This window comes from Dermacentor albipictus, chromosome 2 (assembly GCF_038994185.2).
Source record: "Dermacentor albipictus isolate Rhodes 1998 colony chromosome 2, USDA_Dalb.pri_finalv2, whole genome shotgun sequence".
Taxonomy (NCBI): domain Eukaryota; kingdom Metazoa; phylum Arthropoda; class Arachnida; order Ixodida; family Ixodidae; genus Dermacentor; species Dermacentor albipictus.
The window spans coordinates 129,990,526-130,012,326 of record NC_091822.1 but is presented as its reverse complement, the minus strand read 5'-3'; the positions used below and the strand labels follow the sequence as shown (position 1 = coordinate 130,012,326).

The window sequence follows — 21,801 nt, the reverse complement described above, 5'->3', positions numbered from 1 at the left end:
GGCGCGAACACGTTAAAGCCCCTCAATCTCCCAAAGTAGCGCCATTCACTTCCCTCCTCCTCCGCTCGGCGCGGCCTCGATGGTGGCGCCGCTGGTGGTGGGCCTCCCGTAGCAGACGACAGCTAACACGCTACGGGAGGAAATCCGCGGAAAAGTTCGTTCGAGTCCTGCGGAGCAGTTTTTTCAATCTAGATCTTGCTTTGCCAGTCGGTAACTGGCCTTAAGAATGTCGTGTCGGATTTGCGGAAGAAATAGAGAAAAGCACCATTATTCAAGGCGCTTTTAAGGCGTAAAGCGTGCGCACGTTGAAAGTTCGTGTTCCTGAAACACGACACAAGCACGCGGTGTGCTCAGACACGCAAGTAATTACCAGAGTTTCAGGTTTTGACAGCGTGAAAGTATGTGCACGTGGTTTCGTAGGTTAATTTACGTACCTGCAGGATGCTTTTGTTCGGCCGGCGCGTGAGAGATTCCGACTGTCTGCGGTCAGCAATGCCTGGCAGCAGGGCCGTTTCTGTTCCGCGCCTTTTACAGATGTACGTAGCTCATGCACAGGTTGTGGTGGCCATGAGCAACGTTTTCACACATAGGCGGTATAGATAATTTGAACAACGTACCAGCATATGAAATCATTATTTATTTATTACAGTGCAAATGGTTAGAATTTGATAGAAAAAAAAAGAAGGAACTTGATGGGACAACTGGAAAGAGGTTCAGAAAATAATTATCCCCCTCCCCTCATTGGCACCGGCAACACTCTTGTTGAAGTGCTAATTTTATCTCTGTATACTACGTGCGTCTGTATTTTTTTGCGTTGTAAATTTTCACAAGGAAGCAGTGTTCCGTTAACTGGAACAGTCAAGGCACACAAGGCAGAAAAAAAGTTGATTTTTGGGTTTTACATCCGAACACCACGATCTCATAAGGCACGACATAATGGGGGCTCCGGATTAATTTTTTTCTAGCTGGGGTTCTTTAACGCGCCCCCAATGCACTGGACACGGGCCCGTTTTGACACGGGCGTCAAAAGAAGAGGTTGGAGGAGCCGTGGCACTTCACAAAGCCGCGCGTTCTTTGCCACTTGCTCGAAGTCAGCCCGCCCGATCTTGTGAATCCACACTCTTCTTCGTTTTGCGTTGCGCCCGGCGGATGGTAAAGCAAAAAGCTTTTTGCCGGCACTGGGTCTGTTGTGGCAACCGTAGGCGCAGCAGCACGGCATCGCAATTAAGCACTCGGCCCTAACACATTGTATAAAACTACCGCGCTCCTTCAAACCGCCTGCCGTACTTTCGTCGCGTAGGCCCAAGAATGGGGGTCGCAGCGCGCTGGAAAGAAAAGATATACAAAAGCGCAGCGCCTGCTCTGCGCCGGAAAGAAAAAAATATACAAAAGCGCGGGGCATGCTTTCACGTGACACAGATTGGCCAATAGGGGAGCGGAGGAGGCTGGGGTGACAGGAGGGGTGGAGGAGGAAGCGCCTGGGTGAGCGGGGTGGCGGAAAGATCTAAGAATGGCGCTACTTTTGGAAAATTGAGGGGCTTTAGAGCGCGTGGCACATCAACGCCGCCTAGAGGAGAGTGTACGCAACTTTGAGTGAAAGGGTGGGAGGGGGAGGAGAAATGAAAAGTCGCGAAGGATGAAGGTAGGCAGACGCGTGCCGGGTACGCCTCCTCTGGGAGTTGTGACATGTTTTGTATGTAATACTGGCGTATCGTGTTCGTCTTGTGATGACATCGTCCTGGCACGCCATATGCTCTGTGTGCGAGTGAAAGCATGCGACAGTAAGCCGACTATGGCGACTCAATAGCAAAAGCGCACGCGATAGGAAGTGTACCGTATTTCGTGGCGCGCATGGTACCCGGAGGCGATGTACCTCGGCCGCGCGCGGTCGGATGGCTTTATCTTGAAAGCGATCCGCTTTGTAGGCTGTCTAGGTGGGCCGACTGCTCGTACCTTCGCGTGCGCTGCGTCCTCATCACTCAGTTTGCGTTAAACCGATACACAGCTCGAAGGTGATTTCGCTCGCTGCTGCTGCCGGAATTCCTCTCGACAGCGCTCGGACAGCAAGTGTACGCGCTCTCCGAATGTGAAATGTTCATGTTTGCCTATGCGCGCTGACACTGTGCTAGTTAATTTATTTACCAGAGGAATGTTTACAGGGGGGAGCATTCTACTCCAGCGGCTGCTGCGCATAGCTCGGCCTCGCGATCCCTGTCTTGAATAGGATCTCCGATGCGGCAAGTGTATGCGTTTAGGCGCACCGATGGCCGATAGCGTGGTTTGTGGTATAGCACCCATACGCTTGCGCGTCACCCTCGTTCCCAAACTGAAACGTCACTGTAGATTTTTTTTAAATGTTGCGTTGAGTCTGTACGACTGAACTTGTGGCAGGCGAAGTATAGAGCCTGATCTGTAGTCTCAGTGACAGCGCTTATGCACATTGTATTATAAAAACTAAAATCTTGAATTCTTAGCTGAAAGAGGATCTACCACCTCGTATTTCATTCAGTTTTATGCTTTGTTCCTAGAAGCAGCTGAGGGCATTCATAAGCATTAGCTACTTGGGTCGTACGTCGTGCAGCCCCATTCTAATCAAAGAAAAAGAATGCGTACAACATCCTATGTGAATCTTTCTTAAGCATCTGCAGATAAAGCAAATTCTTGCCGTGATTACAGTCATGCTTGAATGCAGTAGGGCTATCTCGTTTGAATATACAGGCGCATTCATTATGGGCAGACGAAAAGTATAAAGCACGCACATTGTGCCAAGAGAATAGTTTGTGCAACGCAACGAATGTTAAACTATTAGAGGCCATTCCACAGAATCAAACTATGCCTGCCATTAAAGCCGTAGTTACTGCGTACATGGGAGGTGGCAGAAATATAACGACTGAAATTTCATGGTTATAAGCCGCCCTGCATCTTTAATTGTTCTTTTTCCTATTTTGTCTCCCTTCAAACAGCCTCTGCTCTATTCCTCGCACTTCCTCGCATGCGTTTTTTCAGTTTATTTCTTCCACTTGACCACCTGGCAACTATTCACATTACGTGCTTACAACATTTAGTATGTAAATCTGGTCGTATGATAAACTTTCAGTGGATTCCGTGACACTGCAGCGTACAAACCAATGAGACGGCGGAGGTGCTGGTTGTAAGGACGATAACTACAGAACTTCAGGGAAAAGTGTTTTGCAAAAAATAACAGAGTCTTGTATCTCACGATAAATGACGGAAAAGTGGCGGTATGCCTGCTATCTCTCCAACGAATGTTACATGTCTCTCCAATATATCAAGCGTGAACTTCATGAAGACTTTGAAGACGACTATACCCTGGGCTTTAGAGGCAATACACTATAGGCTACGACTTAACGTGGCATACAAAAAGACCCTGTGCGACCACCTTGGTCAAACTACAAGCCTCTCCTGCAAGCACTGTACCTCTCCGCAATCGACAGCACATAAGGTATTAGAGTGTGGAGTACGCAGTAATAGAAACCTTTTATAGAAGATATTTATTAGAAAATCTTGTTGAAGCCATTCGGCTTCAACAAAAACAACAGTAAAATACCCGACACTCGCCATCAATGCAACATCAAGCATTCGACTTTCCGAGTGATTAGCTTCAATCAATTGGCTTCTTCTCAAAGTCTAGCTAGTATTTGATCTATTGCACTTCATATAAAATTTAAAGGGCAGCATTGATGCGAATATTCCAGGTAGCACACAAAATCTTGAAAACGTCGTTTTAAGAGATTCAACGTCTGAAACGGATTTTTGACCAAAATCAACGCATCAAAAACGTTCCAATCAAGATAGCTTAAAAACGAGGGGTGAATACGTTTTGATAACGTTGGAAGCCAGGCAGCCTAAAAACGAGGGGTGAATACGTTTTGAAAACAGCTTCACATGACACGCTCTATCTCTTTAGTTATCAAGCGTAATGGGTACATTTTCGACAGCGCCGTTTTTGGCGGGAGAATTCATCGCTTTTCAAACGGTACTCATCGTGTGAATTGCTCCTCTATTCGACCTACATCAGAATGAGTGCGGCAAGAAAAATAAATTCTTTTAAGGTGTTAACCTCACGTCAGAAGAGACGAAGGATTGCAAATGAAGTTGGCATCCCAACAAGAAGTGTTTTGGGCCAGGAGGAAGTGGAGCGTGAGTACAGAAACATCGAAGCCGCCCTTACGGCAATCGTCGTCGGCCGAGCTTTCAGCAGGAAGAAAAATCGCTATGACTTCCCGGTTCCTACCAGTGTGTTTGGCATATCAAAGATATCATCGCTATATGTGACAACTGACAATAAGCGAAGAGTGTGACAATAAGCGAAGAGATCCTTGGGCCCTTGCGCTGCTCTGATGGCATGTCGGTAATGTTCAGGGCGAAGGCTCCATATGTGGAAATAGACGAGTACACAGGACCGGAGGGCAGGGGTGACCGGGATAGAGCGTCTGCGTCTGAATGTTTTCGGTCGGAGCGATAAACAACGCGGATGTCGTACTCTTGTAGGCGCAATGCCCAACGGGTGAGCCGACCATTTGGATCTTTTAATGAAGATAACCAACATAGAACTCCTGCGGGGACGGTAGAATATCCGTCTCCCGTGCAAGAGGACCGTGGTTCAAATCCCGGTGCCGCGCGATTCTCCGCCGGAAAATACAAAAAAAACCGTGTGTTGAGAAAATTGCACAAACAGGCCTGGAGTGCGGCCTGATCCCGGTGACCAGAACCGGTAACGCACTCTCTCACCAGAGCAGGATTGGCCACCCTGGTGCAGTACTTGGCCACAACCTCCTATATGAATGCAACATGACCGGGGTAGTTGGAGAAGTATGGGAGAGACCTTTGCCCTGCAGTGGGCATAACTAGGCTGATGATGAAGATGATGATGAACCAACATAGGGCATGATGGTCGGTCACGATGTCAAATGGACGCCCGTACACATAAGGACGAAATTTTCCGATTGCCCAAATGATGGCCAGACATTCCTTTTCAGTAACCGAGTAGTTCGCCTCGGCTTTGGTAAGGATGCGGCTGGCATACGCGACGACGTACTCTTCGAAGCCATCCTTGCGTTGTGCAAGAACAGCGCCGAGCCCGACACTGCTAGCGTCCGTATGGATCTCAGTTGGTGCAGAGGGATCGAAGTGTCGCAGTACTGGAGGAGAGGTGAGAACGCGTCGCAGTTCTTGGAATGCGTCGTCACATGCGAGGGACCAGGCTGATAGGTCAGAACTGCCGGTGAGAAGCTGCGTCAAGGGGGCGATGATAAAGGCAAAGTTACGGATGAAGCGCCGGAAATATGAGCACTAGCCGATGAAACGGCGAAGCTCTTTCATGGTAGTTGGTTTAGGGAACTCGGATACGGCGCTAAGTTTCGTGGGGTCCGGGAGGATACCGTCTTTGGAAACTACATGACCGAGAATAGTAAGCGTGCCAGCGCCGAAGTGGCATTTCTTCAAATTTAGTTGCAGTCCTGCAGTGGAGAGGCACGCAAGGACTTGCTCGAGGCGGCTGAGGTGCGACGCAAAGTCGGTGGAAAAGACCACAATGTCATCCAAATAACATAGGCACGTTTTCCACTTCAGCCCTCGAAGAATGCTATCCATCGTTCGCTCGAAAGTGGCAGGTGCGTTGCAGAGGCCGAATGGCATGACGGTGAATTCATATAGTCCATCAGGAGTTACAAAGGCCGTCTTTTGGCGATCAGCCTCTGCCATTGGCACTTGCCAATACCCGGAGCGTAGATCCAGCGAGAAAAAGAATTCCGCTCCCTGCAGACTGTCCAAGGCATCGTCGATGCGCGGCAGAAAATAGACATCTTTGCGCGTGATTCGGTTAAGGCGGCGATAGTCGACGCAGAACCAAATGGAGCCGTCTTTTTTTTTAACAAGCACAACCGGAGATGCCCAGGGACTGTTATAGGGCTGGATGATGCCATGCTCCAGCATGTCGTCAATGTGCCGGTCGATGACACGGCTTTCAGCGGCCGACAAACGATACGGACGCTCGCGCAATGGTGTTTGTTGACCGGTGTCGATACGGTGAACGACTGTGGATGCAGCGGCCCAAGGATGGTTGGCCAATGTCAAACCAGGCACGAAAACGCTGGAGGAGCTTGATGATTTCGGTGTGCTGCGAAGGCGTAAATTCTGCGTCGATGGCATGAGCGAAGACGTCTACAGGGGCATCGGTCGAGGCGGCAGGAGTTACGGCACACATCGGAAGTGATGCAGTATCACCAAACATGGTGGCCGGGAGAACGCTATCGAAAGCTTCAGCGGTACCCAGGCACTCGTCGCGGAGTAGGGATGATGGGCAGGCGTACGGATTGCACACGTAAAGGGCAGCAGAACCTTCGCAAAAAGTGACGACAGCAAACGGAAGCAGAAAGTTCCGGCTGCACGCACAAGTGGCCGACGGCGTAAAGAGAACAGATGAGTTCGCAGCGGAGCTACATAACAAAGGAACCAGAGCGGCGGAGAACGGTGCGATATCAATGTCAGAGGCGGCAACAACTTTAGGAGAAGAATTGTCATCAGGGTCAAAACACGACCCTGATAACGTAAGTTCGCAACGAGCGCAGTCGATAAGAGCTTGATTGAGAGATAGGAAATTCCAACCAAGAATAACGTCGTGCGAGGAACGAGGTAGGACGACAAATTCGATAACATGCATAACGCTTTGAATGACAACCCGGGCTGTGCATGACGCTCAAGGCTGAATGCGATGCGAGGTTGCCGTACGCAGAGAAAGAGAGGTAAGGGGAATGGTCACTTTGTTCAAATTGCGGCAAAGCTTCTCACTAATAATAGAAACGGCGGCTCCGGTGTCGATAAGTGCATAATTTCGTTCGCCGGGTTAGAATGAGGCCTTGAAATGTTCGACGTAAACGCAGTTCTTGCCTCTGGAACTGCGACTGTTAGTTTTCCTCTCGGGCTGGGCTGGGTCGGCGAACCATCGGGGAAATGGATCGGCGACGTGGGGAAGGCGACCGGCGTGAATCGAAGGGGAAGCAACTGTAAGAGTCCGGAGGAAGGTTAGATTGGTCCTGACGCGGAAGTTGAGCAGGGCTGTAGCTTGAGGCACCCCCACTGTCAGGTAAACGGGGGCTGCGAGGGCGGCAGAATCATGCTACGTGGCCCGGGAAATGGCAGGAATAACATATTAGCCGGTTATCAGGTGTTCGCCAAGTGTTGACGACAGGGGCTCCAGCAGCCGAGTAAGGAACGACTATCGGACGCGGAGGTGGCGGCAGTACGTGGAAGGTGCCGGTGGCCCGGTAGGAATCAGGAGCCGGAGGAGCGTAAGGCCGGGCGACAACGTCAGCGCACGTTAGCGGTCCAGCTGCAGGCTGCGGAGGAGGGGCAGATGGCAGCGCCGCGGCGACTTGCGTCTGAATGACGTGACGAAGCGAAGGAGCCAGGGTTGTCGACGGCTCGGGTGCGCTATTCGCCAGAGAGAGTTGGCGTGCCACTTCCTGGCGGATGAACTGCTTTATCTCCGGCATTAAAGCAGAGATGTCGGCAGCGTCGCGACCGAAGTCCAACGGGGATAGATCCGCAGTGTCCTGCTGAGTAGCTCATGTTGATGCACGCTGCTTGAGCAGCTCGTCGTACTGCTGACAGAGCTGTATGAGCTCGGCAATAGTCCGGGGACTCTTCGCGGCGAGCATCTAGAAGGCATGCTCATCGATGCCTTTCATGACGTGTTTGATCTTGTCAGCTTCGTCCATCGATGAGTTGACGCACTTGCAGAGCGAGATAACGCCTTCAATATAACTGGTGAAGGTCTCGTCCTGGCGTTGAGCTCGACCACGCAAGCGCTGCTCAGCGCGAAGCCGGCGAACTGCGGTACGGCCGAAGACCTCAGCCAAAGTCGTCGTGAAAGCCGACAAGGTGGTAAAATCGGCTTCATGATTGCGAAACCATAGGTTGGCCACGTCAGTCAAGTAAAATATGACATTTGTGAGCTTGGCGCGGTCGTCCCACTTATTATAGGCACTTACACGGTCATATTCGGCGAGCCAGTCTTCCACATCATGGTCACCTGTGACGCTAAATATAGCCGGATCGCGCTGGCGGATAACGCCAGAGCAGATGATGGCTGGGGGCACGGGAGCAGCAGCCTGGGACGGTCGCGGTTCATCCATTGCAACAGCTGGTGGTAGCGTCCGACTGCGGAGTTCCAGGATGTTGAAGAGAAACCCAGCAGCTCCACCAAATGCAACGGGGTGTTCGCCTAGCAGCACTAGCTCTAGGTTTGCAGCCGTAGGCTTAAAACATGTCGGTGTTAATTATATCGAAACGGGGAAGAAAGCACTCCTCGTCGCCTTCTTCTCATTCACTAGCGCCATGCCCACTGCCCAGTGCCTTCAGTACAATATATGTATAACGTGTGTATGTTTGTGTGCACATGTGTACCTCCATATGAAATTTTAGGTGGTATCTTATGCATACGCAATACAGTAAGTATACATTATTCATCAAATAACGCGCCTCCCCCTGGCCCCCATGAACTTGAAGCTTGGCTCCAGAGTGCTAAATCATGAAAGTCACATGCAGCAAAAATAAAAGTATCGAGTTAATAAGCGAACATCACTTTTGGTGCCAACGGACGGACACATCGGGACAGTCGTTTCTAGTAACGGCGCTTCGTAGGAAGTGATGCAACGAATTCTATACTGTGAGCCCGATGTACATAAAAAAATTTGCAGAAACCGTCGTCGATGATTGTTAATGCAAGCGATTACTCTGAGCGAGCGAACAAAAGAACGCGAGAGAAAGCGAGCGAGGGAGAGAGCGAAATATAGTTAGCGTGAGAGTGAACGAACAAACGCGCGAGCGTTTTCCTTGCAAATCAGCAGTCCGACGACCGACCACCGACGACTGAACAACTACGAAAACATCCGATGGAGTGGAGACAGAACTCTATCCGCTTTAAGATTTTTGAAACTGGTCGTTATAGGCTCGCCATGCTTGGGCGCAGAGCGTGGTGTGATCGCACTTATATAGAAGCGGCAATAGTTTTTTTTAACATGCTGTAACCACAATGACGCGGCACTGCAAGCGGAAAGCATCCAAAATGAGAGAGGAAGCTGAAAGGCCTTGCGGAACGCCCAGTGGCAACTTCCAGCTCGCCACTCTTGCTGCAGGTGGAGTGGCGACAGAACAACGGAAGAGCGTGCGGCGTCTCGCTCTGCGCAACATGATTCACGGGTCTAAAAGTACAAAAGCGCAATGCGCACGACGTACAAGACGCGCACACCAAGGTGCCACGCCACGACGCGTCAGCCTGTTTAGCGGCTTCTACAATATTCAACAACCCATCAACGCGATCCACCCTTGCGCAAGGTGGCGACACCGTCATCACATCATGTGACCAAGGTGGCCACGTGATTCGTGATGCCGGGCAGGCGGGCGAGCCGGGCATAGTTGCGTCACCGCACTCGCATTGCGCTGTGGTGTATTTGCGGCTGTTCTGAATGTGCCGCGGCTGCCCTTTGCCATGTAAGTGTTGCAGTGCTTTGCTGTCAAGAAAACGATATTCTGTGATTAGTTTGTGTTGTGCGATATGTTTGTGTGCTTTTAATTTGGAAATCAGTTGTGTTTTCAACTGGAATGTGACCAAGGCGGCCACGTTATTCGTGAAGCCGGGCATAGTTGCGTTATCGCACTCGCATGGCAATGTGGTCTGTTTGCGATTGTTCTGAATGTGCTGCCGCTGCCCTTTGTCATGTAAGCGTTGCAGTCTTTTGCTGTCAAGAAAACGACATTCTGTGATTAGTTTGGGTTGTGCGATCTGTTTGAGCCGAGCATAATAGCGTTATCGCACTCGCATTGCGCTGTGGTATGTTTGCGGCTGTTCTGAATGTGCTGCCGCTGCACTTTGTCATGTAAGTGTTGTAGTGCTTTGCTGTCAAGAAAACGACATTCTGTGATTAGTTTGGGCTCTGCGATCTGTTTGTGTGGTTTTAATTTGGAAATCAGTACTCTGTTCAACGGCAGGGCACCTAGTGGAGGGCCCTAATCAGCTCTTCAAGTTCATTGTCATGTTATGTGAGGCGCCTATTCACTGACGCTGCAATTAAGGCGTTAAGGGCAGTAAAAGAACGAAAGTTAGAGGGACGAAATCGTACCTGTATGTCCCTTGCGTCAGGATCGGCCGCTATGCGTGATGCTAACAAGAAAGCATTTTGCAGAATGCGAAGAAAGGTGGCAAGATTGCTGTGTCTGCCCGCCTTGCCGATCTCCGTAATAGAGCGGTCATCGTGGTATTTTAGTCTCCCGTTTAGCAAGAGTGTTGCAGACAAGAGAACTGGTCCAAACGGGATTTTTTTAATGATTCAGTACGGTATCCAAAGAGGTGAGGTCAAGTGCCGACCCTATTTTCTTTCCTCGCGCTACAGCGCACTGTCAGAATTTTGCATTGCACCATACCATGTTTTTATCATTTGCGCTTCAGGTTCTTGATTGTGTTTTCGCCCCCTTTACCCACGCGATGGGTGTTTCATGGTCTTACGGGGAACTTGTGTCCTTTATATGAAGCGGCAAAATTCGATTTTATTTGACGCATCAAATGGTAGTAATGTATTGAGCCCCTTGTAGCTTTGTGCTGGTTATATATTTTTCTACTTGGCGAATGGATACAGTATGTACGCTGCATAACTCGCTTGTGGATACTGCGCACGTGAGTCGGGTATGCCTTTGGTATAAAATAGCTTCTATGCTTTAGGTAGTACGATTGTTTGCAGTTTGGGACATGTGTCGGAATTTACGCTGTGCGCCCTTCGCGCATAGAGAGCCGCCTGCCGAGTTCGTGCGGGTGCAATGTGTGCGCATGGAGTTTGCGAAGCGCTCGCGCGTTTTTTTTTTTATGTGTGTGTTCTGTTCGCGCACTTCGCACAAGAGGGCAGGCCACACTTCTTTGTCCCTATGCAACACATTTTCCTAGCGTACGTCTGTGCATTATTTGATAGCGGTTTCACGCGGGGCCCTTTTAACCGCGATTCAGTCCGTTACAAATCGAATTTCTCGGTCGTGATTGGCTCCTTTGCGCAAGCTACGATAGTGAGCCAATCGCATCGATAATTTCGATCCGGAGCGGGCTTGATCGCGATCGAGAGTGGCCATGTGACACCAGTATTACACATGGCTCCCACATAGGGAACACTTTAAATTCAATGCTACTGAGTGAAGAGCAAGTGCATATATATGCCAGTGGTGGTATGTGGGCAAGTCTTGCTGGTGAAGCCAATGCTTGTGCATTCAAAACATTTCAACTACCAGCGTAGTGCATCAATGTGTCTACTTCGACAAAATGGAGCATCACTGCAGATATCTGAGCATACCTGTCCAGGGCAGCAAGTGTATCTACATTGAAACCACTACCAGCATGTGCGGCAGTTCTATTTCGAGCGGGACTGCAAAATAATCAGTAGTTTGCTCTCAAGCTGTTTATCTATGAAGCTCTGCCTGGACTGTGTGCCAAATATTTTTGGACGTGAAAGTGGGGGTGAATTGGTAAACATCAGTGGAACTGTGCCTGGACTCTGTGGCAAATGTTTTTGGATGTGAAAGTGTGGGCGAACAGGCAAATAATTTGCTCTGGGCCACATGTGTTAAACCTTTTTCTCATTCAGAGTGCTTTTCTTTACTTTAGGAGACTGTAGATGGGCGCAAAGTGTGACATGTCAGTGTGCTAATTAATCTATTTGCTGGTTTGAAAATTATTCGTTGCAACTTTGTTTTTGCCAGAGTGGCACAACTTTGCCTCTTGTACAACGCTTTTTAGACGAACCACTTACTAGATATTATGACCATTGCTTCCTTTGTTACACAAATGCAACTTCCAGTGCAATGCAGTTTATTTCCCCGTTTATGTAGGTTACTAATATGAGGGTTGCATATTCATTTCGCACGTTCTGGAGTGGCAAGATACAGCATTACTGTCTGATCGTTCGCTGTACTACAGTAGTGTTCACTTGTTACTCTGAATCCCCCGTTTAAGCATTCTGTACTAATTTCACTTCATTGCTTTTTTGTTGTATGGCTCTTTTTCTCGCGATTACCTTCTTTGATACATCCTAAAGGCAATATTTCCAATTTTGCATTGTTCCAATTTATTTTTATTTCTGTCACAGGATTGTTTTATGATATTATGCGGGGGTATTTCTTTTTGTGCTCTTTTCAAGCTTCTAGCTGATTGGCAACAATGCTTGCAGGCAGTTACCATCCGATTCATACTCTTGCATTTTTCAGACTACTTCTTCCATTCGCTCCGATGTCACTTCTCCCTAGCTCTACTTCATGTAATATCACGTGCTCTTTACTATGATAAATGAGAAACTTTAGTACACTCCATGTTTTTCTGTTCATTTTTGTATGTGTACTTGGAAATTTGTTTATGTGCTAGTGAATGTTCACCTTCGATTTCATTACGAATCCTTGCTGCGACTTTTGCCATTGTTGATACACTTTTACTTCTATTTGCGTTTCTCACACATTTTGCTCGAACCTTGCATAAGCATTACATTTTAATAAAGTGTTTTTGCTTGGTCACAATGCTCTCATTTCATGCACTCTTAGCACGACACCCTTGGTCAGGCCGCCTGCCAAGACGTGGCCATTTGTTCTTTGCAGGATGTCATTCCCATTTTGGTTGTAAGCGTCGTAGCTTACTAAAGGCGGTATTAAGGATTCATTATTCCTAACAGGTTAATTTTCATGTGACTTGGTAGAGGATGCGCCGGCCATGAGGGAAACAGTGCTTGGCACTGCGCCATGGCTCTTACAGTCATCACCGATGCTTCTACTCATCCAGGGCGCGATTGGAGATCGTTGTTGAAAACGCCCGTTCAGTTTCACCTCACGTGATTTGCCTAGGCCGTGCCGATGGGTTCGGCTGACGACGTCGGTGCGGCATAGGCCAGTCGCGTGAGGCGAAACTGAACGCGCGTTTTTAACAACGATGTCCAATCGCGCCCCTGGCACACGCGAAAATTCGCTTCAGATTATCGTAAACATTTCAAGACCACTTCTAGACCAGCTTTTTGATAACGTCCTAAAAACATTTAGAAATTGGTTACGAATAGTTTTGGCAAAGGGATTATTTGTGTCTTTCCCAATCCTATTTTTAGACCAGATTTTCGAATACGTTTTGCAGACCTGTTCTAGATCGTCTCAAGATAGTAATTAAGCCGGACATTAGCAGACATATACGACGTTTTCCAAACGAAGTTCTCATTCGTGTCTTCTTTAACCCATTTTTATCGTCTTGGATAAACGCTACGAACACGTTACGTACCTCTTTTGTGCTACCTGGGTAGTGCCCCCTCGCCATGGGAAGCACCCCTTCTAGCCTACTTTCGGATAACAGGCACACCTCCAGGGGCACACGCCGAATGGCTAACCTAAAAAAGCTAAAGCAAAACAAGCAACAGGTCAAATAAGAACCACCTTTCATTTGACGGAGCGGTAGGCTAGACACATAGCTGTTAACCAACATTACATGTAGATATGTTCAAGTTTCATGTAAAAATTTTTTTTATGCTGAACAGAGGCGCGTTTACTTAAAACCATACAACGGTTATATCAGCCCGTCGGATGTTACGTTTATTCAGCGCACATATCACCTTTGCATACACCCACAAATATATTGACCACGATAGCGTAATGGCCTTGCTACACTTGAACGCATGAGGGATGCTCTCCTTCCGTGCTTTAAGTGGCCTATCTGCCTTTGCTACTTCAATGACGTTATTGTCTTTTCGCCAGCTTTTACACCGCACCTTCATCAAATTGTTACGGGGAGAAGAGAGGCTGAAAATATATTTGCAGGGTATTTACCACTCGCCCACTGGTATACAAGGCACGCAACATGGAAGAGGGGCCGCGCCGTGTCTGGCTGTGCTTGGTGACAATAAGGAAAACTCTTATTAGGAATAAGAGTGTGTTTCACGACGCGTGTTAACAATGTATTCCTTGAAATTGGTTATTACTGGTATCCAGTGTAACTGGTTTTTCTGAAAACTGGTAACGCAAAAGTGTTCTAGCAGATAGGCATGCTATGAGTACTGACTTTATTTATATTCTGCAGTTGTGACATTCCGCCTATCACAAGTAGCATATTCCTTAAACGATTATAATTGATTACACTAATACAGCGCAGCATCCACTCCTCGCTATCATGTGTGAATATTATAAATATCTCTGTTAACGTAAATGCATTGTCTATTACAGAATAAACATTACCCGCCGACAATTTCTGGCTTTAGTCCCCCTGACTCATTTTGAGGATTTCGCCATGTGTGTGCATCTTGTAGTGTAAGACGCAGGTAGATTATTGTGATGCACTGAAATTAGATACCGATACACCTTTTTCAGAATATGGCATGATAGAGATACAAGATGCCCAAACAGCATATTAAGATTCTATTTAATATGCCTACATATTCCATACGACGCTGTTCTGTTATTAGTTCAGTTCGTACATGCTCACTATTAGCAAAACACAATCACGTGGCAAGATGAACACAAGCAAAGCGACAGGCTCAGTATTTATTTGCAACCGTTCGTCTATTTTGAAAGGCTGCCTAAATTTCATATGTAAAGCATGCTGTTCGTGCATGCGTAGAGACATCGGTGCCAGTACAAGCGTCCATCAAAGTGTCGCCTAATTAAATCATAATCACCTTTTCTAATCAACGGATGTGCCACAAGTGCCTTCTAATCTACTTCATTGATGACTTGAGCGTAAACAGCGCAAAAATACACGACGTGACAAAGGGTCAGACAACACCATTTCACTTCGTCCAATGTGAAAAGCCTCAAGCCAACGAACAAGCTGGTAAGCACACGATGGCTCATGCAAAGAAAGCCAAAGCATTACTCGAGGCTGTAAGTAAAAAATAAAAACTAAACCTCATCACTGTGCACGATCTGTTTCGATATATTTTTTTTTATTTTGCACGCTGGGAAGGGATGTTATTTGAAATTAATAACCTCTTTGATGATGATGTCATGTTGAGCTTGACGCCCGACACTTACAGAAGGACCTGATGTCATCAAAGTTTTTTTCTTCTATAAAAGGCAGCCGCGTAAACACAATTCAAGTGACTACTTTAAATGGAAGGTCATTGCCTTCGTCAGTTTGTTGCTTTCGCACAGCAGGTAACTCCGAGGCAATTACCTTGCGCCTTTTGAACAAGCAGTATAAAAGGGCGAAATTTTCATTCCACCTTTCAGACCTGGACTGAGAGACCATTTGATTCGTAATGGCTCTTGTGGTGTCATTCAAATCAGCAGTCTACGTGGCAATGATCCTAGAGGCCTTGTAAGTACCACTCATAACCGATACCACATTTATATAGCAGATAACATGGCTCTGATCAGATATTAGTTTATCTCATGGTCCATGTGGGGTCTTACTGTTGTCCCAGTTTTGTTTCTAAATGTTTCGGTAGTTTGTTTCTAGTATTTGAATTGGACATAGCAGTAAAATAACTAAAATTGTTACTGTAAAAATAAATATAATAGATATCTTTATTATTTTCATAGCAGCGGAATATAGTAAAGAGCAACTTATTCTTTTGGGGTAGATAGTTACTCCAGAAAAAAAGATCAACTGCATTCAAATCACATAGATGCAAAAGAGAAGCTACATGTTTGCATCTTAATATTGAAAATTTATTCGAGCTCCGCCTGCAGACTGTCTTCCTTCTCAGAATTGCCAAATAATGTACGCAGCTCTTCTTACTTCCTGGCCGCGCATTCATCATTGTAGCTGTTGAATTGTTGTCCCTCTGATGTGAATGGGATTTGCCAACATGAGATTAAATTACCTTTCGTTGGGGTTACTCGTGCACTCGCAATCTAGTGCCCAGCTTAAGCATCTCCGCTCTGGAAACGACAGGAAGTGCTACGATTCCCCAGGAGTCAATGCAGAATTGTTGAAGCAAAGGGCGCTGATACAGCTGACGAGATGTGCGTTATTGGCGATGACCTGTGCGGAATTACCATGGGAGGGGTCGCTTACTCGGCATCATCACTGAAGTGATTTGCAAAATTGAACTGAATTGAATTCTGCGGTTTTACGTGCCAAGATTCCAATTTGATTATGAGGCTCGCCGTAGTTGGTTTCTCTGGAGTAAGTTTGATCACCACGGGATCTTAAACGTGTCCCCATTGGACGGCACATTGTATTTCGCCCCCATAGAAATGAGGCATCCGCGGCCGCAGTTTGATCCTGCAACCTCGTCCTCAGAAGTATTACGCTGACGGGAGTTACAATTCACGTGGTATTTATACAAGTAAAAGCAAAGCGAGATCGTTAAGGCCGGATTGCTTAAGGGAAACCTGTGAAAGCTTCCCGTCGAAGTCGTCAACTTCATCTCTCGGTCTACCGTCTTCGTCCTTCATTCATTATACCCGTATGAATAATATCACCAGAAGAATGCATTCGTCCCAGCATCCGACAGGGCGGTATGGCTACTGAGGAACGCTGGGTGGCACTGAGGCATGAATACGGAGAACTGTAGGGAGGATGAGGAAGAAAATAAGCAGAAGGAAGGTCACTAGTTCGCAAGCACTGAAATCAATTCCAAGAATTAACATTGCGCTCTAGCTCTTCGGATGATGTTGTAATACGCGTGGATTACATGATGCCGTTACGTAGCATGAGAGGGCACTACTGCGCAACAGGAGCAACACTGTAGCGGGTGTCAGGCATCTGACAACGCTGGCATGAGGAGCAGCGGCTTAAGCGAGTTTGGAGGCACTGCACTTCGATGCTATATGAGATAGGACTGGCGGAATAGCATTGTTTGTCAGTAAGCAGGAGCGCTAGTGTCGGTGCTGATATTATTCATCTCAATAGCGGAATGAGGACGCTGCCTTGGCAACTGAGGAAAGTGTGTGTCGAAGGTATTGCGGAAAACGTTCAAGCAGAACGTGGCTGTTCTTCGACTTGGCCTTGGTTTTATTGAAGCTAAACGCATTGGGCTTCTCTCGCATCTCTGGAGACTGCCTGAACCTCAGCGCGCCACGATAGCGCTACAGCACAGCGGCACGGTCGCGCCAACAAGTTTAACACACCTCATATATGTCTATGTTTAACATTATGCCGACATTTAGTTTCTATGCGCTGCATTCTTTACCTCATTCGAACCGCATTGGAGCAAGCGTAGGTTCCTTTACGGACCCCGTTTTCGGCCACTTCGACAAAATTATACAAGAACGGATATCACAACGATTGTCAGCGTTTTTGGACATTTGCATTGAAGCACTGTAGTGATACCCCCATAATGCTAAATACCCATAAACAATCGGTGGTGGGTGAAGTCGACTGCTAATTCTCATCGCTATATTATACCCACGCACCACAGCGCCTAGACTTCCAAACGTCACAAAGAAATATTCGCTACAGGCAGCCACCCAGCCGCAGCCACTTTACACCCGCTGGTCCTATAGAACTATGTTCAGCATAACTGACCCCAAAAGAAGTAAGGCGTAATTGAATAGTCGTCCTCTTCAGGAGTAAAACATTATTGCCAGCTGGAGGAGTGCCTCTCCTAACTGTAATTTGTCGGAGATAAAATTTCCGTTTCTTTTTTTAAATAAGCCGGCCACGTAAGCTCCGTTTTTTTCCAAAAAGGAAAAAGCGATGTTTCATGTGTTAGATAGCAGGCAGCAGCAGCACACCAAATAGGTCCCATTAAGTTCACAATGCTAATCGTAATTAAAATAAAAGCCTAACTGGCAAGCGCCTAACTCGTGTCTTCCGGCAGGTAGCCTGGTGTTCTAACGTTTAAGCTATACGCATACATACCGTACTTCACTCGTGCCAAAGCCAGCTAGCCATTTGACATGTATGGCGTGAGAAAAACGGGCCGATTGTTAGCATTTTTCTCTCGAGGCAGCTAGCGTTTTAAGGCACTTTATTAGAATACACCCGCCTTCGGTATCTTCGCATATCCCTCAGTTCATTTCTTTCAGCAGCTAACGCGGTATTGAAGATACGCGACATTCTTGAGCATTCACGAATTGTCACGGTTGAGCACACTCGAATTTTTACTCGAGGGTGTACAAATGTCATTGTAGCTTTAAATTAGACCATGTGACAGAAACTAGGTACGAGTCGAATCGGGAATATGTGTTTTTCTCGCGAGCGCGCGTTCAGTATCTTTGTCGAACCTAACAATCACCATGATGTAAACTTGCGTCAAACGATCGGAAAAGAAATTATGCTATTGCTGTCACACGATTGTAGTCGTCACCGTCGGTGAAGTTGTCAAACACCCACTTGCGTTCCAGACTTCCCTGTTTGCCTTACACAGACACATTTCATTAAAGCTTTGTCGAACCTTAAAAGACTCTAGAAACCCAGCTACCATCAACATTTTTAGCATAGTAACGATTACCACAGCGCATGTGTTCGGCATACTAATTTTACTTTGTTCCTTCATCTCTGTATTGAACATTCCTTAACGCGCTTTGTTTTATATAACTAAAGCAAGATATACACCTTTGAAATCATTGCAGGTTTATTGGATTCAGCAGACCAGACTTTACGTGGGAGAACTGTAATCAAACGGTAAGTCAGCGAAGTGCATACCGAAATTTTCGCTTTTTATTTGAACTTAGTGACATTCATTCATTGCAATTAGAATTAGAGCACTTAAGGAGTATGTGAATCCATGCAAGCAAGATTTAACATCACACACTATAGACATATAAGTCTATATGTATATATTCACCTGAGAAAGAGATTGAGTAGGGGAACACAGGGGTTCCAATTTTCTTAAGTCAAAACGAGATCAATACAACATATAACACTGACGAAAAAAGTAGGGTTAATTACTTGTTTTATATGACACATAGAAATGATAAATAAAGTGCAGTGAATGTAGACGATAAAACAACTGACTGAAAGTAGATTGCGAAATTACTTCGTATTACAGGTAGGTTTCTATCGCACCTGCGTCTAGTGGTTTTTTCGCCTGTACTCATGCGCCTCTATTCATCACTTCCACGTTTCAAATAAAACAAAGGACCCTACAGTTTCCTTGACGTAATAATGTTGCTTTCATACGTTTGTGACTACATACATACATACATACATACATACATACATACACACATACATATACATACATACATACATACATACATACATACATACATACATACATACATACATACATACATACATACATACATACATACATACATACATACATACATACATACATACATACATACATACATACATACATACATACATACATACATACATACATATATGCGACGGGACGGGTCGCATACAGATTACTTGTCGTTTAAGTGCGAAAATGGCCGTGTATCGCCGATTGGTTGCACCTTGAAGAACAAGAACATCAGGTGATCAAAATTAATACGCAGTCCCGAATTACGGCATTCCCCGCAATCAGATCATTCTTCTGGCAGGCAAAGCCCCAGAATTTAGGAAGCTTTTTTGGTATTTCCTAAGTCTGTGGCCGAAAGCAAACTCGAGCCTATGCACGCGCCTTTGGTCCTGCTGTTCTAAATGCCTCATGCGTATGACGTCAGAAAGAGCTAGCTTGCGTTGGCATGAGATGTCGTGCTTGGAACCATGGCCCGAATGGAAAATAAGAAAAAAGAACAATTTAGACCGAATGGTTACAGCACGGCGCTGGTCGCGCAAGTAGGCCGAGGTATACCATCCCATCATGAGGCATTTCTTTCTTTATGCGAAAATATTTTTTTACACAAATCCCAGGTACACTGCGGAAAATAGGTAGGTAAGTAAGTAGGTAGTTAAGTGTCCCTCTGGACTTGTTGAGGGCCTCTTTCTGCGAAACAAAATTGGTATGTCCAATGATGGGACGGAACCTACGTCTGCACGGCAGACTGATGCTCCAACCACCAGGCATGGCTCGTACGAATATTTCTTCAGCAGACGATCTTCTCAACAATGTCTGGCGGCTGCTACGCTTGCACATTTCTCGAATTCATCCCTCGTGATACAAGAGGATGCAGCGGTGGCGCAGAGGTAGAACACCCGCCTCGCGTGCAAGAGGTCTGTGGCTCGCATCCCGGTGCCGCGCAATTTTCCACCGGATTAAAAAAGCAAAGAAAATTCCGCGTTTGATAAAATTGCATAAACAGGCCTGGAGTGTGGCCTGATCCCGATGACTATAACCGGTAACGCACTCCCTCACCACAGCAGGCTCGACCACAACCTCCTATATGAACACAAGAGTGAAACCCCGGCCCTCAGTCCCCAGCAACTGCGAAGCAACTGACCACGGCGGCGGTCAGACCTGCGACGCAGCAGAGGGTGCCAAGAATCCCTGGATCCGGACATGCCGCCATTGGAATATGAACCTGGCAACGTTTAACGCCAGAAAGTCATCTAGTGAGGCCAGTCTAGCAGTACTATTGGAGGAATTAGAGGGCAGTAAATGGCATATAATAGGGTTCAATGAAGTTAGGAGGCCAAAAGAAGCACATACAGAACTAAAAAGCGGGCACGTCCTGTTCTACCGGGACTTTGCGGAGAGACGAGAACCAGGAGTCGGATTCCTGATTAATAAGAATATAGCTGGTGACATACAGGAATTCTATAGCATTAACGAGAGGGTGGCAGGTCTTGCTGTGAAAGTTAATAAGAGGTACGAAATGACGGTTGTACAGGTCTACGTCCGTAAATCCAGTCATGATGACCAGGAAGTCGAAAGCTTCTATGAAGATGTGGAATCTGTGATGGGTAGAGTGAAAAGAAAATACACTATACTGGTGGGCGACATCAATGCCAAGGTAGGCAAGAAGCAGGCTGGAGACAAGGCAGTGGGGGAATATGGCATAGGCACTAGGAATAGCCGGGAAGAATTATTAGTAGAGTTTGCGGAACAGAATAATATGCGCATAATGAATACCTTCTTCCGCAAGCGGGATAGCCGAAAGTGGACGTGGAGGAGCCCAAACAGTGAGACTAGAAATGAAATAGACTTCATAACCTGCGCTAACCATGGCATCATACAAAATGTGGACGTGCTCAGCAAGGTGCACTGCACGGACCATAGGATGGTAAAAAGTCGAATTTGCCTAGACCTGAGGAGGGAACGGAAGAAACTGGGAAATAAGAAGCCCATCAATGAATTAGCCGTAAGAGGCAAAATAGAGGAATTCTAGGTCAAGCCACAGAAGAGGTATTCGGCTTTAACTCAGGAAGAGGACTTTAGTGTTCAAGCAATGAACGACAATCTTGCGGGCATCATTAAGCAGTGTGCAATAGAAGTCGGTGGTAACTCCGTTAGACAGGATACCAGTAAGCTATCGCAGGGGACGAAAGATCTTATCAAGAAACGCCAATGTATGAAAGCCTCTAACCCTACACCTAGAAAAGAACTGTCAGAACTTTCAAAGTTAACCAACAAGCGTAAGACAGCTGACATAAGGAACTCTAATATGGACAGAATTGAACATCCTCTCAGGAACGGAGGAAGCCTAAAAGCAGTGAAGAAGAAATTAGGAATTGGCAAGAATCAGATGTATGCATTAAGAGACAAATCCGGAAATATCATTACTAATATGGATGATATAGTTCAAGTGGCTGAGGAGTTCTATAGAGATTTATACAGTACTAGTGGCACCCACGACGATAATGGCAGAGAGAATAGTCTGGAGGAATTCGAAATCCCACAGGCAACGCCGGAAGAAGTACAGAAAGCCTTGGGAGCTTTGCAAAGGTGGAAGGCAGCTGGGGAGGATCAGGTAACAGCAGATTCGTTGAAGGAT

General features: G+C 46.7%; 1 long non-coding RNA gene across 1 annotated transcript in view; it reads left to right on the top strand.

Moving 5' to 3' along the window:
* LOC135912510 (uncharacterized) overlaps nt 1-21,801 on the top strand; it is a 34,705-nt gene that overhangs the window by 10,365 nt on the left and 2,539 nt on the right. The window contains exons 2-3 of the long non-coding RNA XR_010567702.2: nt 15,250-15,337; nt 18,544-18,595. This is a non-coding gene — a long non-coding RNA (uncharacterized lncRNA). The remainder of the gene's footprint in view (nt 1-15,249; nt 15,338-18,543; nt 18,596-21,801) is intronic.